General features: G+C 40.4%; 1 long non-coding RNA gene across 1 annotated transcript; it reads right to left on the bottom strand.

Annotated features, from left to right (window-relative positions):
- Nucleotides 1-8,587: 8,587 nt before the first annotated feature.
- On the bottom strand, nt 8,588-9,356 carry LOC309332593. The gene is made up of 2 exons (XR_014152217.1): nt 9,275-9,356; nt 8,588-8,843 (listed from the first exon to the last, which is right to left on the bottom strand). It is a non-coding gene; the product is annotated as an uncharacterized lncRNA (long non-coding RNA).
- Between the last annotated feature and the right edge of the window lie 401 nt (nt 9,357-9,757).

Below are 9,757 nucleotides of genomic sequence, written 5' to 3'. Positions count from 1 at the left end.
GCCAAATACCTTCTCACAATGCTTTTAATGAGCACCGGTTTATTATTTTTTTAAATGTGAAGCATAAATAAAATGAAAATTGCCACCACGGCAATCAAAAACCACTTTTTATGTCAGAAGTAATCTGTGTGTTGCCTGACACTCTTTCCACACATTACATTGAAAGCATGTCCCCAAAGTGTCAGGGGTTGCTGCTGTGCTAACTCTCATTCAGATTGGAACAGGAAAACACCAGCCTGAGCTAAGCTAAACTAAAACAAGAGGTCACCTTGTGAAGAAAAAATCAAGAGGGAAAACTGTATCTGAGTACAAGATGTAGGCACACGCAAGCAGAACATTGAAATTCAGATCTCCCCACGTCATGCTATACACAATTATTTCCAGATAAGTTCCTCTTTCTAATGTTGAACTGTTCCCTGTATTCAACACACAATTGCACTTGCAAGTACAGAGTGACATCTGATGCAATTCTACATGCAGAAAATGCAACAGAACTGAATGTTCTGTTCAGCTTATTCCAAAGCAAACCTCTTGTATTTTATTGCACCTTCTGCATGCCATATCAGGAATCTACGGGCCAAACCATGGGTGAAATGGAAGACCTCCCTTGAAGTAGCTTTGTTTCAGCAAAAGAATTGGGTGTGCCAATTCAGAACCGAACCACTGCACCACGTTAGTTAATTGACTTCAATCCCTTCCATCCCGTATCTGCTATTAGCCAAAGACAGGAAACAATGGCCACTGCCGGTTACAATATGGATAGCTGCCTTTTCTTCCGCCCTTGGTTAACAGCAGTTTCTGATTTTGGATTGGGACTGCAGCGTAGGAGAAAGGGCTAACCTTCATCCAATGCAGAAGGGACCCGATTCAAATTCAAAAGGGCCACCACATATCTGCTTTTAATGAAAGAAAACTGTGTTAGAAGAGGCAATCACAGGTCTCCCATGTACTTTTTGCCATTAGGTAACCTAATATTTTTGAGCGTCCATTGGGGAGTAGAGAGCAATGGGTTCTTTCTCAAAGGGCTACATCTTTGAAACTCCTTGCCTGCTTCAATATATCAGGTTTCTGAATTGTTGTCTTTGGTAAAGCTGTGCAAAAGTCTGGCTTTTTCCCCATACTGGTGGAAACTTTCATTTATAGTTTGGATCGCTGCTGTTATTAATCTCCTGTTTTAGCCTTTCCTGTCTTTGTGTGCATGCTCAGTTATTTAGTTTGTGTTTTTTATTATCTGCATGCTCCGTACCAAAACGCCTTCAGGCAAAGGGTGTGTGTGTGTGTGTGTGTGTGTGTGTGTCCCTTTGTCTATATCTTATATATTACTTTGTTCCCACTGTTGGTGAAAGAGCTTATTTTGTTTCTTTGGAACTTTTTCTCTTGCAGAAAAATACTCTACATTTTGTGTGCTGCTCACTTCCTCCTCCCCCATCAATACACTTGCTATCGTGATTTCCTTTCACTTAGCAGTGAAGATAAGAGAAAGCAATGAGCACTGAAGAAGTTGTTAACCTTTCTGCCATATTCATTTATCATCCAAACAATAAGAAGCAATTAAGATACTCAATTTAAAGCAACTGACCCATCAAAATCCTAAGAGCATTCTCAAGAATGTGCCTTCCGATGGAATGTGGAAATGTAATTACATCTTGTCTCTAGACACCATGGTTTCAAAGTCTCATTGTACCTGGTGGACTGGAAGCAGAGGGGACTCCTTTGCAACTCAAAACTCAGCCCACTTACCAGAGAGAGTATTTCACATTTACTGAGTCATGGAACTACTAAGGTTTGCTTAAGCTTCTAGGTCTTTCTTGAGGAGGCAATTTGTGTGATGCTAGAAGGGAAGAGTGGCTTAAAGGTATTGTAGAGGAGAACCTTATATACCCTTTAAAAACCCACACAGCTCTGTAATCTAGGGCATCCAAACAATCTTTACAAGATGAGGTAGACGATGCAGATATAAAGGTAAGAAGGTAAAGGATGCTTGGGCAGTTAAGTCCAGTCAAAGGCAACTATGGGGTTGTGTCGCTCATCTCACTTTTCAGGCTGAGGGAGGTGGCATTTGTCCACAGACAGCTTTCCAGTTTATGTGGCTAGCAGGCCTAAACCGCTTCTGGTGCAATGGGACACCGTGATGGAAACCAGAACACATGGAAATGCCGTTTGCCTTCCCACCACAGTGGTACCTATTTATCTACTTGCACCAGTGTGCTTTCGAACAGCTAGGTTGGCAGGAGCTGGGACAGAGCAACAGGAGCTCACCCTGTTGTGCAGATTCAAACCACCAACCTTCTGATTGGCAAGCCCAAGAGGCTCAGTGGTTTAGACCACAGCGCCACCCGCATTGCAAATGCAGATATATGAACATGCAAACACAACATTTTCAAATATTATTCATTGTATCCAATGAGGTTGTCCAACTTGTGCAAGGACCTCCCTTCCTCTCCTCTGCCCAAGTGTTCCTTTGCCCCTCAGCTGCTCTAGAAGGCTGAGGGAAACCCCATGATATATTTGGGAGGTAGGAGTGAAGAGGGAAGGGAAGTTTCAATGTGCAAGCAGAAGTCCTTGCATGAACTGAAATGAGCAAACATGATTAACTTAGGTCCGCTCATTTCAACGAGTCTACTCTGAGTAAACTTTAGTTGGCTACAACCCACTTTCAGTGGATGGTAATTGATTTAAGGGAACCCACTGGTTGTGAAAAGGTGTGGTAAACAACCAACCAAGGACAAGGAAGGTTCTCTACATCTGCTTTAAAATAGTTCTTGTTCTCAGGTTTCATTGTATTAAGGTGTACATTTGTTGTTGTAAACTGCTTTTGAGGCCATTTTGAGGGCTGAAAGGCCTCAAATATAAATATTCCGATTAATCTCTGGAATGTTGGTAGCAAATAACATTGATATGGAATGTCACATCAGGTGAATAGCAGTATTGGATATGAGGGTAGAGGAGTGACAACCTGCAATATGTCGGAATCTCTACTCGGCCTAGCTGTTAAAGCTCATCTTCAGGCCGAGTCCTTCGGAATCGCCCTGCGCCAAATAATTAACCACCTGAGCCTTTGATAAGGCTTCCAGGCATGTTCTGATTCAGCAGAGTTTCCAAAGCAGCATGCAGAAGTGGTGAGATTTATGGCTACATCGCTATGCTTTATTTCTTACTACGCAGACAGCAAAGAAATATACATTCTCTCTCTATGAAAGACAGAGAGCAACTGAACAACAAAGGAACAAAGGAAACAGGAAACCAGTACGTCACATCCGTCTCCCTTCTCCCGTGAGACTTCCAATAGCCTGGACTGTCTCTGGAATGTAAACAGAGCCTTGTGACTCTAAGCAGCTGCTCAGTGGCAAACAGAAACTAACAGAATATACATACAGAAAAGACATTTAACTTGTCCAGTGCAGTCTATGTTTTCTTTCTGGTAACAGAAGTCAAGAATTGGCTTGAGATTCCATGGGCATACTGACCACCATTTTCATTTCCTCCATCATTTTTTCATAGAAGTCCTGGTCTGACATGTGTCAAGATTCAAGCTCTGGTCAGTCTAGGAAAGGAATGAGAGAACAATGGTCCTCCAAATGTTGTTGGACTCCATCTTCCATCAGCCTGAATCAGCATGGACAATGATCAGGGATGATGGAAATTGTAGTCTTCACCATCAACTCTATTCCTCTTTTCTTCTTCTTCTTCTTCTTCTTCTCCTTCTCCTTCTCCTTCTCCTTCTGTCCATCTGATTGAGTTGCCACAGTCACTCTGGGCAGAGCCAACAAATTAAAACCTTAAGCACTGCAAAACATCAAACATTAAAAACATCTCTATACAGGGCTGCCTTCGGATGTCTTCTAAAAGTCAGATAGTTGATTATTTCCTTGACTTTTGGGACCGGGACTTGGGTCAAGAAGAGATTAAAACTGTGAGGGCTTTCGGACTTGGAAGAGGAGGATAAAAAGAGAAGAACAAAATAAGAGACTGTTGAAACTACCAGAGGAACTTAGAAGAACAACAGTCAAGAGTGGAAATTTTGAAAGACGTCCTGAAATACCTTTTGGATCTTAGATTTAACTACGGAGATTTGGTTGCCCTGTCGAGAAGGAATAAAATCATTTTTAGGTGGGAGTTTCCCCGTGATCTACTCTTTAGCCTCAAAGGAAGGGAAAGGAAAATAAGATCCGTGGAAGACAAGGTAAAGTTCATGTATGAAGAAGACTCGCAGAAGGGACTTGGAAAAGAGTTAAGAGCATCGGACAGAAGATCACCGGATTGATGGACTATAGGGAATTGGCGGATATGACTGGCAGAATCCGGGACCAGGGAGAAGAGTCAGTGGAAGAAGATTGGAAAAAGTTTAAAGACTATTTATAGAAATATTGTAAAATTAATGAGTGTTAGAAAAATGTTGGAAAGGAGCTATATGGCTTTAGTAGAAATGTTACAAGGAATTAAGTACAAATAGATTATTAGAGTATTGAAGGGAAAATAAGGTTAAAATATGTTAAGACAATTATATATTAAAGGGAAAAATAAGGTTAGAATATGTTAAGATAAATTACAGGACAGAAAACAGAGGAAGATGGAAAGGAATTGCTGACACAGTTAATTAAAGTGGAATACAAAAAGGGAGGTGTGAGGAGGTCGTTGAAACAAGTAAATGAAAGTTAAGATATTGAACTTATTAGATGTGTTTTAAATTGTGTTTGTTTGGTTTTGTTAATTTGATGTTTTGGGGTTGGCGTTGTGTGGTGTTTTTATTTTTGTATTGTATTGTATTGTTTAACTCTTTTTTTCCCTTTTTTGTAGTCTTTAAAATGTTAATAAATATTATTTTTTTTTAAAAAAAAAAAAAAGATCAGCATCAACACTTTGACTTCTGCTCGGAAATGTACTGGGAGCCAACGTAGACCTTTTTGGACCAGTGTTATACGGTCCTGGCGGCCATTCCCAGTCGCCAGTCTGGCAGCTGCATTTTGGATGAGTTGGATGAGCTCTGGCAATTTCCCCAACTGGCTTGGTTTCATTTCTCAGAAAAGAAAAGAGGAACGGCCCTTTGTTGAACTTTATGGTAAAGCCAAGGCACCAGAGCTACGAAGGCGAGGGGGCACCCCATTGATCCACCTTCGCAAGTCTTGTTAACAGCACAATCCAACTTGGTGGCATGGAGGCTACCCTGAATCACCTCAATTTGCCTTGATATTGAGGGTGCACACAGAGCTAAGCCAAGGCTCTTCTGTCTGGAGCTACAAAATGTGAGGGATGCTGTCAAGCCCTTGTCAGGCCTTAATACATGGCTGGTGAGTGGTCTTTGACTTTAGTAGGTCACAAGTTGTGCAGACCTGCTGCAAAGTAACCAACCTGTCAGGATTCTCTGAGAATGAATTGGATGCCAAGTCTCTCAAGAGGACGGGCTGTGTGGGATGTTGTTGTTGACTTTATTGGATTCGGTGTATGACTGAAATACTGATGCTATAACTTATAACTGTCACCTAAGCAACAGTTGCAGTCTATTTATTTTTCCAAACTACAAGAGAGGGGTTTTTATTATTATTTCTTCACTTATTTTTTCCTGCGTAACAGCATTATTTGAAGGGACCTCTACTTGCTGATATATGAGAATAGATGAGATCATATTTAAAATTACAAACAAGTGTCCACCTTGCATTGTGTAGACGTCCTAGTAATAAAAAAAGCGCCTATATTTCATAGAATCATTCGGAAGGAGAAAGAGAGTGTCACATTTCAAAAGGACGGGGGCTTTCCTGATCACAGGAGGAAAAGCAAACTCCTAACTGCCACCGGGATCAAATGCCTGTGGATACACTACACAATACAATCTGTAAAGCATCGCCAAATTGTAAAAGCTGTGGTGATGAATAAGCACAGCTAAATGTATTTATACTGGTAATGAGACATATGTAATGAATGGGCATTGATGGACACTGAAGTTCCTAGGAAGGTTGTTGTTGTTGTTGTTTTAAAGGATATAAATACTTCATTTATATTTATTAGTTAGATTTGTACCTCGTCTTTCCTCCTACATAGATCCCAAGGCAGCTTAGAAAACACTTCATTCCACCTGAAGTGAAGAACATGTTGCAGCCTAAAAACCACAATAAAACACCAGTTTAGAGGGGAGCCCCAAGAGCTTGTTTGTAAAATTTGTTTTGTTTGTGTGTGTGACTTGTCCCATGTACACCACTTTTCACTTATCTATACAGGACTGCCTTCAGATTGTTAGGATCGTCCTACTCTCGTGTAGGACCCTGGAAGAGACACATGCCCGACTGGCATATTCTCTCCCTCCTCGTCGATCGTTTGGGAGCTTCAGAAGCTTTCTTCAGTCCAAACATCACAGCGACTGATACCAAGAAGCATCAGCACACTTAGGGATCTGCAGAGTATTCACAGTTTGCGTAACAGAACACAGTAGCACAGCATCTTGGCTAATCTACGTTTATCTACATATAATACACTCGGAGCATTCTGACTTAGCTCCTTCCTCTTTCTCATCAGACAGCAAAGAGAGAAAAGAACAAAGGACGATAATCCTACATTCCGGAACACAGTAGTACAAAACATCCTGTCTCCGTCACTTCTCACACTGTGGAATGAAAACATACACCGTCATGTGATCGACAACAGTCTCATGACTGCAAACATGGGTAAATAATCCTATCACAGATGTCTTCTAAAGGTTGTATAGCTACTTATCTCCTTGGCTCGGGGATTGCATAACTCCATACCCTCCAACATCCCTCCGATGAAAATAGGGGCATTCTAAGGAAAAGGACATTTTGGGAGCAAATCAGACACTGGGATGGCTTCTGTAAATCCAGGACTGTCACTGGAAAATAGGGTCACTTGGAGGGTTTGCTTACCTCAAATCACATTTGCCAAACTGTGGCCCTCTCATCCTGTTTAGGAATGCCTTTTTGAAGTTCTTCAAGGCCTCCATCCTCCTGACTACTCTGACATCATCCTCAAACTTGGCTCTTTCGCAGATCCTTCACAGAAGTTAAATAGCACTAGTTCCAGTACAGATCCTTGTTGGACGCATCCGTTTCTCCACAGTAAGGACCCTGTCCATTTATTCCTCCCAGCTGCTGCTTGGTTTTAACCAGGGCCAGATTTTGGTTTGCTGAGGCCCTAAGCTACTGAAGGTAATGGGGCCCTTTATATGTCCAGCTGTCCTTTGTCAACAACAAATTGTCACTGTTTTTTTGTGTTGAATATACACTATATGATAATTTATGGACCTAATAGGTATCTCAAGCCATTTGCACATAACAAAATATGTATTTTATCAAAGTAATTGTTGAACTGACATACAATTAAGAAGTACATTAATAGTTAATTTGAGGGGGGGGCAAGAGAGTGGGGCCCTAAGCTATAGCTTGTTTAGTTTATACGTAAATCCAGCACTGGTTTTAACCATAGATCAATTCACGAGATCTCCCCTGAACTGAACTGTGCACAGATAAAAACACCGTGCAACTCAGACATTTTCACAATGACACCAATACGTCTCCTAGCCACAGTAATGGAAACCGCTGCTACTCACTGCCCGATGTACAGCATAATGTGATTCACTTAGTGGTTTTTCTGTGCTACTCCATGGAATAAACGAAGCAATGCATGACTCAGCTGTCCTCAGTGTGTGGTCTTTGGATCCTGACACTGTGACACTGCCAGGACACAACTTGTCGTCCTTAATAGAAGCAGACCAACTTCTGCTGTTGGTGCCTTTCAAGCTTTGACTTTTGCAAGCACTTCATATGCTTTTCAATTTAAACCAGGAAGGAGACTGGAAAGGAGAAAATTGTACTAGGAAAGGAAAAATGACTTCACAAGACTACAGTATTTTATTTCTGCTGCTCCATCCTTCGTTCTTTATTACCACATTCACTTCCTGGTCCCAAGTGATTAAAAGGGTGGTGGTGGTGGGGAAATCATCTTAAAACACAGGCCGCAGTCAAAAGAATTAAGTGGTATCTTTAAATTTGTGCCCCCTGCTGCATTTCAGGTAGATATTTTAGTGTTTCTTGGATGCCTCTGACATATAATAAGGAGGCATATTTGCTATCACAGTCCACACCTGGCAATCTCTGCATGCCAGCTGAGCTCAGCGCAATGATATGTCTAGAGGTAATTATTTCCATCACCCATGTAAAGGTAGAAGGTATGAGTTTCATCACAGGTTTACCTTCTTTTCAACATGAATTGCCCGTGTAAGCCAGTCTGTGAGGGGGGAACCTTTGGGGTCCTTAAATTATGTTTCTGAAAATAAATATGCTGTGAGAAAAATAATTCAATGGGGGTCATTTTTTTTTCTCCAGTCCTTATTCAAAGCAAGGGAAACAGTGGCAGGCCAGGGCTTTGGCTGGTTAACAGTGCGTAGAGAAAACTGAATACTTGCTAGACTGAACTGAATGATTCTGTGGTTGGACTTTCTACTTTTTTATATAGTGATAGTGGTATAGCATTGAGATCCCGTTCAACAAGTATGTAATTAAAGAAAGCCTATGCAATTACTGTTGGTTGTTAAATATACAATAGTATAAGTACCGTAACTGGGCATCTAACAAGCAGGTGGTCATTATTTTGTATTAGCTTTTATTTTTATTATTCAAATTTCTTGCCCATCTTTCACCATAAGGGCTTAACAATATTAAAATACAACATGAATATCAGTTAAAATTATTTAACTTATATAGCTAAAACTTGTAAAAACTGGTTGCAGGAATAGCAAGGTTGGCTCCCCCTGTCGTTTCTATCCAACTTCAGTGTACTGAGGTAACTACCACATTCTTCTTCAGATGGAGCCATACTAATAGAAGCTTGCAAAGTCACTATAAACAAAAAAAATAAAATAAAAAATTGACTGCTGCCAGCATTTTCAAGTGTACACAATTTCCCCCCATATATTCAATAAACATTTTACTTAAAAAAAAAAAAAGTATTTTCTCAATAAAACAATTTTCAATAATGTAACATATCCCCATTGAACTTAATTGACTTCCCCCTGCCCTCTCAAGTTTCCAATTTCTTAGCTTTTTTTACATTGCATCTAATTATTTATCTAATCAATAAACATTTTCCAATCTTCTTTAAATGTATGTTCTTCCTGTTCTCTTGTTCTGTATGTTAAGTCTGCAAGCTGCGCATATTCCATCAGCTTAAGTTGCCATTCTTCTTTGGTTGGGACCTCGCTCGTTTTCCGTTTTGGGGCTAACAAAACACGGGCCGCAGTAGTGGCATAATAAATAACCTTTTTTGGCACCTGGGAATTTCTGTCTGAATTATCCCCAACATCTTCCTTGTTCTCACTGGCTTTCAAAGGCTTACATTGCAACCCTTCCCAGAATGCCATGTGCTGTTATATGGTCACATGCTCATTCTATGGCCTATGTCATAATGTGGCCACATGCTCATTGGACAGGTTACTACTGAGCCCACTGGTTTATCAATTTCTAGTTTGCGAATATAGCTTAGAATATATAATAATAATAAAATTTTATTTATATCCCGCCCTTCCCAGCCGAAGCCGGGCTCAGGGCGGCTAACAACAATAAAATAATACAACATTCTAAAATCATTTAATTATAAAATTAATTCAAATCAAATTGATGGCAACCATCTGTGAAGACTGCCAAAGGAGGGAGTCAGGCTAATAATAATAATAAATATTTATTTATATGGAATCACAGGCTTAAAAGCAACATAACAGAGACCCTCGCAGTCCTAAGAGCAACACAGTTTTGTT

Source organism: Podarcis erhardii, assembly GCF_964252035.2.
Source record: "Podarcis erhardii genome assembly, chromosome: 17".
Classification (NCBI taxonomy): domain Eukaryota; kingdom Metazoa; phylum Chordata; class Lepidosauria; order Squamata; family Lacertidae; genus Podarcis; species Podarcis erhardii.
Note: the sequence above shows the minus strand (reverse complement) of the source record. Positions and strands in the feature narration are given on the sequence as shown.